This window comes from Hylobates moloch, unplaced genomic scaffold (assembly GCF_009828535.3).
Source record: "Hylobates moloch isolate HMO894 unplaced genomic scaffold, HMol_V3 SCAFFOLD_1, whole genome shotgun sequence".
NCBI classification, from domain to species: Eukaryota; Metazoa; Chordata; class Mammalia; order Primates; family Hylobatidae; genus Hylobates; species Hylobates moloch.
Window position 1 is genome coordinate 159,765,470 of NW_026652276.1, and position 15,771 is coordinate 159,781,240.

The 15,771-nt window shown below is 34.2% G+C and overlaps 1 pseudogene; it reads right to left on the bottom strand.

Moving 5' to 3' along the window:
- Nucleotides 1-753: 753 nt before the first annotated feature.
- On the bottom strand, nt 754-1,250 carry LOC116809620 (glyceraldehyde-3-phosphate dehydrogenase-like; annotated as a pseudogene).
- Between the last annotated feature and the right edge of the window lie 14,521 nt (nt 1,251-15,771).

The following is a 15,771-nucleotide window of genomic DNA, read 5'->3' on the forward strand; positions in this document are numbered from 1 at the left end:
TAATTGAGCACAGTGACATGCTGTACAGGTTTTTACCCTAGAAGCTGTAGGCTGTACCATCTAGCCTAGGCTATACAATGTAGGTTTGTGTAAGTACACTCTGTGACTTTCTCAGAGTGACAAAATTGCCTAATGATGCATTGCTCAGAATGTATTCTCACCATTAGCAATTTGTGTTTCTAAAATTAACATGAGTCCTTCTAGGTTATTATTATGACAAATGTTGTCCATTGAATTCTAATAGATAATTTAAAACAGCATTTTAAGAAGCTATTCATTCTTTCTAGTCTTCTAAAAAATTATACTTAGAAATTGTTGAAAATTTTAGAATTAATTTTTATATTATTAGATAATTATGGTTATCAATAAAAATATTTTCACATAATAAACTAATTTAAGATATTTAATCATTAAACAAGCTTCACACTTTAAAAATAACCCTAATGTATAATGAAATGTGATTTTAGTATAGTCTTACATTAATTTATGACAGTGTGTTATTTTTAATTTTTATTTTAAATGAAATTAGCTATAATTTTCTTTTTTTTTTAGGTGAGCACAGGGGACTTTATTGATGGTAACTGACAAGGTGGGGCTCCCTAGGCCCCTCCCTCTTCAGGGGGTCTGCATGGAAATTGTGAGGAAGGGAGATTCTCGGTGTGGTGGGGGACTGAGTGCAGCAGGGAACTCCCCAGCAGCTGAAAGCCTCTCTCTTCCCCTTGCACTCTCGTTGGGGTTGGTGGTCTGGGGGTCTTACTTCTTGGAGGCCATGTGGGTCATGAGGTTCACCACCCTGTTGCTGTAGCCAAATTCATTGTCATATCAGGAAATGAGCTTGACAAAGTGGTCGTTGAGGGCAATGCCAGCCCTAGAATCGAAGGTAGAAGAGTGAGTGTCGCTGTTAAAGTCGGGAGAGATGACTTGGTGCTCAGTGTAGCCCAGGATGCCCTTGAGGGAGCCCTCTGATGCCTGCTTCATCACCTACTTGTTGTCATCATATTTGGCAGGTTTTTCCAGGTGGCAAGTCAGGTCCACGACCGACACATTGGCAGTGAGGACATGGAAGGCCATGCCAGTGAGCTTCCCGTTCAGCTCAGGGATGACCTTGCCTACACCTTTGGTAGCACCAGTAGATGCAGGGATGATGTTCTGGTGAGCCCACAGCCGTCATGCCACAGTTTCCCAGAGGGGCCATCTACAGTCTTCTGGCTGGCAGTGATGGCGAGGACTGTGGTCATGAGTCCTTCCATGACCATCTATTTCAGTAAGAGAAACAGAGGAAATAACAAGCCTCTCTTCCTTCTTGATTGGCAACAATTTCTCAGATAGACTGATATTTTTAGTAAGCCAATTAGAAAAAAATGCTGAAACTCTAAGCTGTTCATGTTGAAATTTATACAATAGAAATACAAAATTAGAGATGAAAGTGAATGGCAGAAAAACAGCAACAACTCATCTGTACGATCAAGTAAATCCAACAGAAACATGTCTCAACTCAACTTTCCTTTGGCTTTTGTCTTCCAAAATGTCCATGAATACTCCAAAGCCATTCTTCAAGGAGGGAAAGATGGTAGCAAGACATTCAAAGTGCAAAGGGACAATGGTTTTATATTATCATGGCTAAATATTTTGTTATTGTCATTCATTTTTTAGTTTTAAAATATTATAAATGCATGTAATCATGTAATCACTTTGACATGAGCCTTCCTGGGGCCTTGGGAGGGGCTGATGTAACTGACAGGTCCGAAATCTAAGGTTTATACTTTCATGGCAAATCTTTCTATGTCTGAATTTGAAAAGTGTTCATAATGGTCTCTAGCTATTAGTTTTGCTGTTTGTAGTCTGTGATTAAAAAAACTTTACTGCTGATTGTTTAAATATTTTTATTATACAAGGAAAAATATCTTTATGATAAAGAATTATTTACTTATAGGTATTCATTTTACACACACACACACACACACATATGTATATATTCAAGAGTGAAATTTCTTAAATGCATAGAGTATGAAGTAAGCATTTTTTTCTTCTTAGTATCCACACTAGGCATTATGCAGTTTATATCCAGAGAGAATGAAATAAATATTGATAGAATAGCTTAATAGACAAAGCAGCTGGAAATAAATTTTCTAAAGAAATTTCTGTAACATCCATAACAAGCTGTGATTTATAGCAGGTTTTTAATAGATTTTCTACTTTTATTGAACTCATTGGTTAAGTTTGCCCAACGTACGTACTATTCACTCAGAGAAGTATTTTCAGAATTGTTTTTGTAATTTTCTGAATAATGCTATCTCCCTTTTTAAAATGACTTGAAAACGCTCTTATTTGAGTGATTCCCTTTTTCCCCCTTGTATATGCTAAGTATAGTTAAAAGCAATGGTTTCTATACTTTAAAGAAATGTTTTACAATATTTTAAACATTTTCATTTATGAAGTTGAATTAAACATACAAGAAAATTTCTTACAGCTTAGGTTAGGATGCTGATGCTTCTCAGGAGTGAAGAATTTTAGTTTGGGTTTCTCATTCCCTATTTCGTTTGGACTCGGCAGTGCAGTGGATGAGATCTATTTAAAATAATTTTGGGAGTGTAGTAGATTCAATTATTGGCCCCAATACTTTACCCTTTCATGCTTCCATACTTTTCCCTACAGTTCATCATAGCTTGCCTCTTGACTTTTTGTTTGACCATGTATATTAGTTTCCTGGGGCTGCGGTAACACAATGCCATAAACTGGGTGACTTAAATGATAGATATTTATGTTCTTACAATTCTGGTGTCTGGAATTCTGAAATCAAAGTGGTGGAAAGATTGGTTCCTTCTGAGGGCTGTGAAGGAGAAACAGTTCCATCCTTCTCTCCTACTTTAACCAACTAAACCACAGCTATCTTGGAGATATGTGAGCAGAAACAAATGTTGCTTTCAGGTACTTAGTTTGAACATGGTTTGTGATTTGGCAATTTTTAGCAATACTTAACTGATACAGTTAGTATCTAAATTGTTTTCCTACTAAGTTTATTAGCTGCCTTGATATCAAAAAATTTTATGCATTTTATTTCAATATGACGAATGCTACTTTTTTATTGTACTATGTATTTAAAGATTTTAATAAATAAAATTTGTAAAAATTAAAAGCAATAACAAGAAAATATGGAGGAATATCTTTTTTTCAGTTTTATTTATCTAAAACCTTTTTAAGAGAAAGGAGATATGCTTATGATTTGCTGAGTTCACAAATATTTTATTTTTTTATAATCCTCTCACTTTCACATGAATTATAAATCTGTTCATCCTAAACAAAAGAGTAAATACCTAGATAGTAGATTTTTTGTTAGCTAAACTACCCCACTCATTTCTACTTGGCAGAATCTAGAATTCTGAAAAGCAGAGGAATGTAGACTATTTAAGAAGTTAAAACATGCCGTGGTAGGCTAGTTTGTCTTTCAGGGATAGAGATCGTAGTAGAGCTATGTGAAAAGCTAGCATTCAGATGGAATGGTTTTTCATCCCTAGACCAAGCTTGTCCTCTTGAGTCATCCTAGCTAGAATATTTGTGGACATTTTTTACATGAATCTGTGGAAGAGAAAACATCAGTATTAACTATAAGTTAAACTGTTTTTTAAACACAACTGCAATGGGTACTCACTCTGCTGAAAGGAAACAACCATAAAGTGATGCATTTTTACCCAAGGATTTGCTCCTCTCCATACAGATGACTAGAGATAACATCAGTTCTGAATTCATGAAATCACAGATTAATTTAAGTTCAACATGCAAATGAGTATAAATGCAAATTATATTTATATTACCTATGAAAATTTTTATCTATTTGTTTTATCAATTTCTGGTTTGAAAACTAAGAACATAGATAAATCAAAACCCATATTTTTGTGTGTGTGTGTTTCAGTAGGGCTTCACACTGGCAAGTTCAACTAGCCCTTACAAAGTAGTTGAAAATTAATTATCTAATCCCTAACTCTCTCCATAGATATAAAGATATAACTGCCATTTGGACATCTTTGCATGTCTTAAATTTCATGTAAGTCTCATGACTTATTAAACTTAGCCTATTACAAAGGACTTCATTTTCTTTTCCAAATTCTTTCTTCTACATACAAAAAATCAATACCATGGTTGACTTTCTATATTTCTTTGTCAGTTAATGGTATATAGTTTCACTGTAAATCATGTTTTCAAGCCAAAAACTTGCATTCAATCTCAAATATTTCTTCTCTTTCCTGTCCAATCTCAAGTATTCATTCTGTTTTACTGTTTTCTTATTTATCCGATTTTATTATTAATTTTGCATTAATTATTCCTAAAATACACTGATTATCACTCCATTATTTTAAAATATATCGATAATTCTACCTTTCCTAGAATTAGACAAGTATCTTATATTTATCCCAAATTTATGTACTTTCCCACTTCTAAAATTAGTGAACAATTAATGTGATTCCAGAAAATATTACTTGAGGTTTCCTGAACATAAGATGTTTTTTCACTCACATATCTAATCTACTAGTATCAAAATTCAGCCATGCCCCTGCCCTGTGCTTTGCTATTTTTTTATTGAAGACAGCATCATTATCAGTCTTGGCTGTCTGGTAGCATTAAAAAATATTACATTCACTCCCAGTCTCCATAGCCAATGCAACTCCATTGTGTTAGTCTGTCTGAGTCAGGAGTTTTTGACCTCAACTACGTGCTATGCCCAGAACAAATCCTTACCCAGAAAAATCTGGAGACACACCCAGGCTTAGAAGTGAAAACAAGATGTGAGGTGTGCAGCTTTATTTCTGAGTTCTCTATTCTGTTCCTTTGGTTCATGTATCTGTTTTTGTACCATTACCATACAATTTTGGTTACTGTAGCCTTATAATATAGTTTGAAATCCAGAAACATGATGCCTCTGGCTTTGTTCCTTTTGCTCTGCCTGGATTTGTTTGGCTATTTGGGCCCTTTTATGGTTCTGTATGAATTATATATATACATATTTTGTTTGTTTGTTTAATTTTGAGAAAAGTGACATTGGTAGTTTATAGGAATAGCACTGAATCTGTAGAGTGCTTTAGTCAGTATGGTCATTTTAACAATATTGATTCTTTCAATCCATGCATGTGGAATGTTTTTCTATTTGCTTAGAAAAACATTGGCTATTATAAATGGGACTTCATTCTTGATTTGGCTCTCAGCTTGAACATTATTGGAAGTGCCAGTAATTTTTGTATGATAATTTTGTATCCTGAAACTTTACTGAAGTCATTTATCAGTTCTGGGAGCCTTTTGGAGGTCTCTTTAGAGTTTTCTAGATATAGAACCATATTGTTAGTGAAGAGAGATAAATTGACTTCTTCTTTTCCGATTTGGATGTGTTTTATTTCTTTCTCCCATTTGCTCTAGCTAGGACATCCAGTACTATGTTAAATAGAAATGGTGAGAATAGACATCTTTGTCTTATTCTTGTTCTTAAGGGGAAATGCCTCCAGCTTTTGTCCATTCAGTATGATGTTGGCTGTGTGTTTGTCATTATTTTGATGTATGTTCCTTTAATGCCTAAAGCCATCTGATCTTCAACAAAGTCAACAAAAATAAGCAATGAGGAAAGGACACCCTATTCAATACATGAGGCTGGAATAATTGGCTAGCCATATACAGAAGAATGAAACTGGACCCCTACATTTCATCATATACAAAAATCCACTCAACTTGAATTATTCAACATTTAAATGTAAGACCTCATGTTATAAAAATCCTAGAAGAAAGCCTAGGAAATATCATTCCAGACATTGGCCTTGACAAATAATTTATCATTCCTAAAAGGCAATGGCAACGACAACAAAAAATTGACAAGAGCGACCTAATTAAAGTAAAGCACTTTGATACAGCAAAAGAAACTATCAACAGAGTAAACAAACACCTACAGAATGCAAGAAAATATTTACAAACTATGCATCCAACAAAAGCCTAATATCCAGAATCTATAAGGAGCTTAAACAATTGAACAAACAAAAACAAATTACCTCATAAAACAAATAACAATTGAACAAGCAAAAACCAAATAACTCCATTCTTGTCAAAGGGCAAGAACAGAGACTTCTCAAAAGAAGATATACAAGGGCCAATGAACATATGAAATAAATGCTCATCATCAGGAATCATCAGAGAAATGCAAATCTAAACCATAGTTAGGTATTTTCTCACCCCAGGCAGAATGGCTGTTAATAAAATGTCAAAAAATAACAGATACTGGCAAGATTGCAGAGAAAACACGTCTACATTGTTAATTTGAAGGTAAATTAGTCCACCCCCTGTGGAAAGTAGTTTGGAGATTTCTCAATGACCTAAGAGTTGAACTATCATTGACCCACTGGTGGTTATATACCCAAAGGAAAATAAATTGTTTTGCCAAAAGACACATGCATTCATATGTTTATCACAACACTATTCACAATAGCAAAGACATGGAATAATGCCCATAACAGTGGAACTGATAAAGAAAGTCTGCATACACACTATACTGTACAGCCATAAAAAAGAACAAAATCATCTCCTTTGCAGCAACATGGATGCAGCCAGAAGCCATTATTTTAAGGGAACTAATGCAGGAACAGAAAACCAAATAGGTCATGTTCTCATTTATAAGTGAGAGCTAAACATTGGGTACACAGGGACATAAAGATTACAACAATAGACACTGGGTATTACTAGGAGTGGGAGAAGGGAAAGGGCTTAAAAACTACCTATTGGGTACTATGCTTACTACCTGGGTGACAGGATCATTTGTACCTCACACCTTAGTTTCACTCAATATACTCATGTAGCAAACCTACACATATATCTCCTGAATCTAAAATAATAGTTGAAATTATTAAAGAAAAGGTAAAAAGAAAAATACACCCCTAGAAATAAATGGAAGCTTACTTTCTAAAAAAGATTCATCATTAACTCTTTCATTTCATGTTGGCTGTGTGTTTGTCATAGACGGCTGTTATTTTGATGTATGTTTTTAATACCTACAACCATCTGATCTTCAACAAAGTCAACAAAAATAAGCAATGAGGAGAGGACACCCAGCAAATGAATGAGTTTGACAGAAAAAGAGAGTTTGTAAGCAAACATTGAGAACTTATTAGATGTTGCTTTCTCAAGTAGGCATCAATAGTCTCATAGAAATATAGAAATTGTGCCTAAGAAGTAAAGAGAAGCTTGCTTTCTGAGAAAGTCATCGTTAACTCTTCAATTTCGTTAAATGGAAGAATTTATGGTATGAGATGCTTTTCTAAGCAAAAGTTTACAATACATTAAGAGAACATTTTTCTTTTTCCTTGGGCCCTCATTGGCCTATAGAAATATCCATCTGTTAGAAGCCATCCTTCTCAGTAAACTAACACAGGAACAGAAAACCAAACCCCACACGTTCTCACTCAAAAGCAGGGGTTGAAAAATGAGAACACATGGACACAAGGAGGGGAACATCACACACTGGAACCTGTCGGGGGGTCAGGGGCAAGGGGAGGGAGAGCATTAGGACAAATACCTAATGCATTCGGGGATTAAAACCTAGATGATGGGTTGATAGGTGCAGCAAACCACCATGGCACATGTATACCTATGCAACAAACTTGCACGTTCTGCACATGTATCCAAGAACTTAATAAGATAAAATAAAAATGGAAAAGGAAAAAAAAATCAGCTGTTATGGACAAATGGATTCATGCTTTCTTTCAAATGGATCATACACTGTTTTCTTTCATTGAATAAGAGTTTCATACACAAACACAAAAAAGGAGTAAAAACAACCACCTCGTAAGGGCTGTATCAATTTACATTCCTACCATCAGTGCACGTGGGTTTATTGTGAATATAGTTAATAATATTGTGTTGTTTACTTGGAATTTGGTAAGGGAGTAGATCTTAAGTGATACCACACACACATAAACAGGCACTCACACACACACCCCACAGTTGTAACTATATGTACTTATAGATGTGCTCATTAGTTTGTTTTTGGTAATTATTCATGATATGAATGTATATTAAAACATTACATAGTACATCTTGAATATATACAATTTTTATATATTAATTATACCTCACTAAAGCTAGGAAAAATTTAAATAAAATGAAATACAAGTCAAAATAAATAACTAGAAACAGATCCCATCTTCAAAGTTAAAAACGAATTATAAATGGAAAAAAACAAAACAAAGCAACACAGAAAACAACCACCTACCTTGCAGTGGGTGTCCTGATGGAGTGCCTTTTGTGTCCTTTAATAAACTCCTACTTCAGTTAGGTTCATCTCAAACATTAGAGATGTTTCAGTAACATAGACCTTCACAGGAGAATAGCAAGAGGTTTCCTACTTTTCTGAAAATTTGGTTACTCCTTCTTCTTTTTTTTTTTTTTTTTTTGAGACAGAGTCTTGCTCTGTTGCCCAGGCTGGAGTGCAGTGACACGATCTCGGCTCACTGCAAGCTCCGCCTCCTGGGTTCATGCCATTCTCCTGCCTCAGCCTCCCCAGTAGCTGGGACTACAGGGGGCCACCACCACGCCCGGCTAATTTTTTGTATTTTTTAGTAGAGACGGGGTTTCACCATGTTAGCCAGGATGGTCTCGATCTCCTGACCTCGTGATCCACCCGCCTCGGCCTCCCAACGTGCTGGGATTACAGGCGTGAGCCACCATGCCCGGCCAGTTACTCCTTCTTTTTAAAATTTAATGTGCAATAAAACACCATCAACCACTGGTCATTATCTGTTTATCTGAGCCAGCTTCTTTTGTCAATGTGTTTGCTTTTCATTTTCTGGAGTTATTCTCACAATTGTCTCCTATTTTAACCTTGGAAGTGAAGAGACAACCTCCAAGGAACAACAACAGGAACTTTTCTTTTTGTAACTATTTTTATTTCTTTGTTTCCATTTGTTTCTCATTAGTTTGAGGAGCTTTGAAAGGCATAGGAAAGCTCTATGTATATCCTAAACGTCAGTAGAGAGATCTTACATCTTATCTTAATGAATCAGGGGACATTTAAACACTTCACTCTTATCCAACTTAGCCACAGACAACATGGGAAAAGAGCAGTCACAAAATCATTGAAACCTAAGGCCGTGAAATCTATATTTTCATGAATATATTTAAGAAATAAGTAGAATTAAGGAAAAAAGATGGTGGGTAACAGTCATGACACAGACAATTTATTTTATGAGAAATACCCATACTGTATATGCTTTATTTAAAAGATTAATCATATGTATAAATATACCAGAACAGAAAAGAAATGCTTAATTTTCTCCATTTGTCAGATAATACTGATTTTTTGTACATTATAGCAAATTAAAAGTATAAGTGCTTAATGAAGTCATTTTACAAAGCAAAGTTAGATGCACATGGCAGTAAGTTTAGTTAAGTTTCAACCTCATAGAAGCTGATTTTTTAAAACAAATCCTTTGGGCTACATTTTAATATATAGGCTCTCAGCCTGCCTGGCAAGATTACTACAAAATTTGATACAAATCAGCACATTCAAAAAATTAGGAAGTAAATAACTTGGTTTTATATAGTTCAAGACATTATTTCATATCTTAAGCCAAAAAATAAAACAAAAGAGCTGACCTTAAAATTTGGCAGGCACTCAGTCCTTAATCTAGAATATTTACTATATTTAAAACATAAATTAAATTTCTTGCATCTGGATACATTATAAGGAACTGGATGGAATCCTAATGTAACTTCTCTGGGAACAAATGAATTCCCCAACCAACTAAATCAGCCAAATGATTTTCTTATAGATTTATCTTTGTTAATAAGGCAAAACAAGCACTTTCCAAGTGTAGTATATTATTCGTTGCTATACAATTTTTTCCTACAACTTTTTACTCTTGCCCACACAGCACATGTGTAAGCATTGAAGGACCTACAGGAAAAGCTTCCTCTTTATCTTATAAATGCCCTACTGGTATATGCACAGAAATAAATCTCAGCATCTGCCCTAGAACTTAGGACACCAACATATCTCTCTGACAGATAACTTTTAACTTATTTACAAAGATAGATGAGAAAGTAAAGCAGGTATAGCAGAATAGAAAGTTCAAGGCCCTTGTTACACTAACTCGTTGAAACAAAGCAATATCTTCTCTATTATCTCTTTACTTTTGGAAGGGAATTTGTCATTTTTTAAATTGATATTTTTTGTGCATGTAGTTATCCAGTCAACACCCTTACAGAGCCAAGAAATATTAAAATATCAATAATAACATTTTCATTCTGTATTAGTCAATTTTCATGCTGTTGATAAAGACATACCCAAATCGGGATAATTTGTAAGGAAAAGAGGTTTAATGAGCTCACAGTTCCATGTGGCTGGGGGAGCCTCACCATCATGGCAGAAGGTGAAAGGGATGCCTTACACGGTGGCAGAGAAGAAAGAATGAGAATCAAGGGAAAGAGGAAACCCCTTATAAAATCATCAGATCTCATGAGACTTATTCACTACGATGAGAACAGTATGGGAAATACCTCTCCTATGATTCAATTATTTCCCACTGGGTCCCTCCCACAACACGTGGAAATTATGGGAGCTACAATCAATATAATATTTGGGTGGGAACACAGCCAAATATATCACATCCATTAGATTCATAAATAAAAATAAAATATTATAAAAATAAAGATTATGATAAATGGCTACCTTTAAGCAGTGATTGTGGAAATGTACATAGTAGTCTTACTGTAGGGTAATTTAATAAATAAAACATGCTAGAATTTTATGTAGTATTTGCATATACCATTCCATATATTCTGTATCTTAGTAAAATAATTGTGAACATGTGCAACCATAGAACTGCTGTGATATCCATTGAGGGGAGATGTGTGTGTGTGTGTGTGTGTGTGTGTGTGTGTGTACAACGTGTGGAAAATTGTATGTATGCATATATAGTATGTATATATATAATGGGGTAATTATATTTATCTATATATGAAATGGGGAAATTATAAACAATCTAAAAGCACAAACATATGGAATTGATTCAAAAAATCATAAAATATAAATAACGAACTCTAAAATATGAAAGACAGCAGTTTTCCAAACTTCTTAGCAGCTGTATTCTCCCCACCCTATGAAATTGCATGTAGTGCTCAATTCTCTATCTAAGGATGCCACTCGTTTTTCCCTACCACAAAGGACACCCCATGAAGCACTTCCATGGAACCCAGGGGCATGCTGAAACTCTATTGGTGAATCGCTGTTATAGAACACTATTTAGTAACTCTACATCTACTCAAAATATGTGGCTTTAATAAATTAAACACAAGTTACAAACAACAAAATCATGCACAGACAGTTCCCAACTTATGACAGCTTGACTTATGCTTTTTTGACTTTATGATGATTATGCAAGTGATATGTATGTCTCAATACACAAGAATGTATTCAATAAATTACATAATATATTGAATATTTTATTATTAAATAGGATTTGTGTTATATAATTTTGCTCAAATGTAGGCTAATGTAAATGTTCTGAGCACATTTAAGGTAGGCTAAGCTAAGCTACAATGTTGTAAGTCAGGTGTATTAAATACATTTTTGGTTTTGGATATTTTATACTTACAATGGGTTTATCAAGATATAACTTCATCATAAGTTGAGAACCATCTGTGTATATGTATATCTTTAGAAAAAAAAACTGAATACTTATGCTAAAACAATTAATAGGAATTATTCCTGGGAGGTGACTTTTCTTTTGCAACCTTTGCAAGTTTTTGCATTCAATTTTTTCTCAACTGTCACCTTCTTGGTAGGCCTTCCTAGATTATCCTATTTATTGTTTTATTTATTTATTTGTTATTGTTTCTTTTTTTCTTTTTCAACTTTCAGTTTATAATGAGGGTACATATGTAAGTTCGTTACAAAGGTACATTATGTGATACTGAGTTTTGCAGTATGACTAAATCTGTCATCCAAGAAATGAGCATAGTACCCAATAGGAAGCTTTGCAGCCCTTGGTCCGTCCCCTCCCACCTGCCCCCTCTAGTGGTCTCTAGTGTCGATTGTGCCCATCTTTATGTCCATGTGTACCCAGTGTTTAGCTCCCACTTATAAGTGACAACATGCCATATATTGTTTTCAGTTTCTGGTAATTTCACTTAAGATAATGGCCTCCAGCTGTATATATGTTACTGCAAATGACATGATTTCACTGTCTTTTATGGCGATATAGTATTCCATGTATATATGTACCATATTTTCTTTGTCTAACCCGCCATTGATGGGCACCTGGGTTGATTCCATATTTAACATGCAGGTGCATGTATCCTTTTGGTAGAATTATTTATTCGGGGTATAAAATCAGTAATGGGATTTCTGAGTTGAAGAGTAGTACAATCCTTAGTTCTTTGCAATATCTCCAAACTGCTCTCCACAGTAGCAGTATTAATTTACAGTCCCACCAACAGTGTATGAGTGTACCCTTTTCTCTGCAGCCTTACCAACATCTTGTGACTTTTTTATAGTAGGTATTCTGACTAGTGTGAGGTGATACGTTATTGTAGTTTTGATTTGCATTTCTCTGATGATTAGTGATGATGAGCATTTTTTCATGTTTGTTGGCTACTTGTATGTCTTCTTTTGAGAAGTGTCTGTTCATATCTTTTGACCACGTTTTAATTGGATTATATGATTTTCTTTGTTGAATTAAGTTCCTTGTAGATTCTGGATACTAGACTTTTGTTAAATGTATAGTTTGCAATTTTTTTTTTCCATTCTGTAGGTTATCTGTTCACCGTTTATAGTTTCTCTTGCTGTACAGAAGCTCTTTAATCTAATTAGGTCCTACTTATCAATTTTTGGGGTTATTGTGCAATTCAGGTAAGCCTATTTAAAACTGCACCCACAGCCAGTATTTCTGACCTATTTAATCTGCTCTACTTTCTTATTTTCCCCATAACACCTAGTAAATTTCTATTTTATACAATAAGTAAATAATGATGTACTTATTGATTTAATATGTGTTGTTTTTCTCCACCATAGTAGAATGTAAACCCCATAAAGGAAGCAAAATATTTTGATCACTGATGTATGTGTGCCCAGCAGTGCCTGATACATAGTAAGACATTAAATAATTAGTTAACAAAAGTTTATTGGTTCTTTACGAATATTCTTTAATATATTAATTTTATTTAAAATAGCTTTTTTTCTTTCAATTGTCTTTGTTTGGAATTCACAGAAAGTCCCTGACTCTAGGAAATTCAAGGCAACTTGGTTACTTATGAAGCCATGACTTAATGGATAACATCTAAACATCATTACAGCATCACAGAATTGCTGCAGAGTTATTTATTTAGCTTATATAAAATAAATATACAACTTACAACACTTTAACTATAATTTGGCTTTAGGATGAAAATCATTATGCATCTTCTCCTAATTGTTTAGGAATTATGTAATAGAATAGTATAACTGTATGAGGAATAAAATGCTAGGCCATTGATCTCAAGATCATTATTAGGTAATATGAAGAATTCTTCAGTGATGATGAAAATTAATACATGTTAAAAGTCAGCCATCGGGAAATTATTATTTTTCATAGAGTGTCTATATGTCTAAATTTTCACATTACAGTTCTAAAGACACCAATCTGTTAGAATACCATTGGCATTTATTCTAAGTTAATCATTATTTTAAGAAGACTGTATGTAGAAAACTAACCATTTCAAATTGGGACAAAGGAGAAGAGACTGTCACGTCCACCTAAACAATAAGGAAATATTCAATAAGCATTTTTAAACCCATCAGAGCTGTAGATAAAAACAAAGTCAAAATGTACAAAATTCCAAAGTAGTACAATTCTTATCAGGTGAGAAAAGACGAATGGCCTTATATTTCCCTAGGGAGGCATGGTGGAAATGGAAATAAACCTGTCAGAGATATTATAGGAGTAGGCAGGGGGAAATGCAAAAACTTTTATTTTGTTAAATTTTTAGTATGATACATTTTCAAACTTAAAAGCTGCAATAATAGTACAAAGAACTTCTGTCTCTCCTTAGATTGGTCTTTTGTTTATATTTTACCTCATTTGCTTTATCATCTGCTCTCTCTCCTCCTGATCTATCAATCTATTTACATATATATTTTTCCTGAAATATTTTAGAGTAAGTTAGAGGCATTTACCTGAAATCATTCCGTGTGAATTTCTTAATATGAACATTTCCTTAAATAACCACAGTCTAGTCAACAAAATTAGTATAATTATCAAAATCCAAAGAGCCATTCTATAGTTAACCTTGACAAAATTATACTACCTAACCCACAGTACATATTCAGATTTTTGTCTGTTTTCCTAATAATGTTCTTTGTAGTACTTTTCTTCCCTAGTCCATGCTATGCATTGCCTTTAATTTTCATGTCCCTTTATTCTTCTTTACTCCAGAATAGTTTCTCTGTCTTTTTGTGTGTGTGTTCCTTAATGTTGACATTTTTTAAGAGTACAGGCCAGGTGTCTGTTTATTTGTTTTGCATAATATTTCTTTATTTGCCTTTGCTGATATTTCCTCATGATTAGACCCAAGTTAAGCAATTTGTTAGAATACATCACATCAGAAGGCACATGATATCACCTTGATTTAATAGTGCTTACGTCAGTATTGACCAATTAGTTACAAGCCATGTTTCTGAGAACCTGTAGACAAGAGTGACTGATTTTATTCTGATGAAATTCAGAAGCAGAGACCAAAGTCCTTCTTTTCCACATTTGTTCTCCCTGGGTTTTCATCAAGAATACAACAGTACACAGGAAGTCAAGGCAGGGCTGGAAAGCAGATAAATTTCTCCAGAATCTAGTGATGCTTCCATTGTAGCCCTTTGGAAGGCAGGGGGACCTAAAATTGACTTTAAATAATCTGAAATAGGTAGTGAATTGATACTAGCTAAAGGGACAGCATAGCACACAACAAGATCTACTCTGGATGAATTTGTAGAAGGCCTTCACATTTAATACCTTATAAAAAGGGGTTATTATTTACTGAAAATAAATATTATCCACCAGCATCTGTTCAGTTCTTTCCAGCATAGAATATCAAAAATCTGAGATACACAAAGAAACAAATCAATGGAACTCCCAATAAAGTGAAACATTGAACATCAAGATTTAAAGTAACTGTTAGGATTAGTTAATGTATACATGAGGAAAAGATGGACTTAATGTGGAAAAGATAGAGAATTTCATCAGAGAAACTAAAATCCTAAAACAGAACTGAATGAAAACTTTAGTACTGAATCATACCATATCTAAAATAATAGATTAGATGGATATATCAACAGACTAGATAAAGAAGAAAAAACAAAAGATTAATAAAATTTATCTAATCTGAACACAGAGAAAAAATATTAAACTCAGCAGAACTTCAGAGACCTATGGTAAAATATTAAATATTCTAATGTACATGTATTTAGAATTCTAGAAGGAGATTTTTTGATGTGTATTATACCAACTTTATCAATTTTGTAAAATTATACATAAGAACTCACTACCACGAGAACAACACAAGGGAAACTGCCCCCATAATTCAATCCCCTCCCACAAGGTCTCCCCTTCAACATCTGGGGATTACAATTCAAGATGAGATTTGGGTGGGGACACAAAGCCTAACCATATGATTCTGCCCCTGGCCCCTCCAAAATCTCATGTATTTTCATATTTCAAAACCAATCGTGCCTTCCCACCAGTCCCCTAAAGTCTTAGCTCACTTCAGCATTAACTCAAA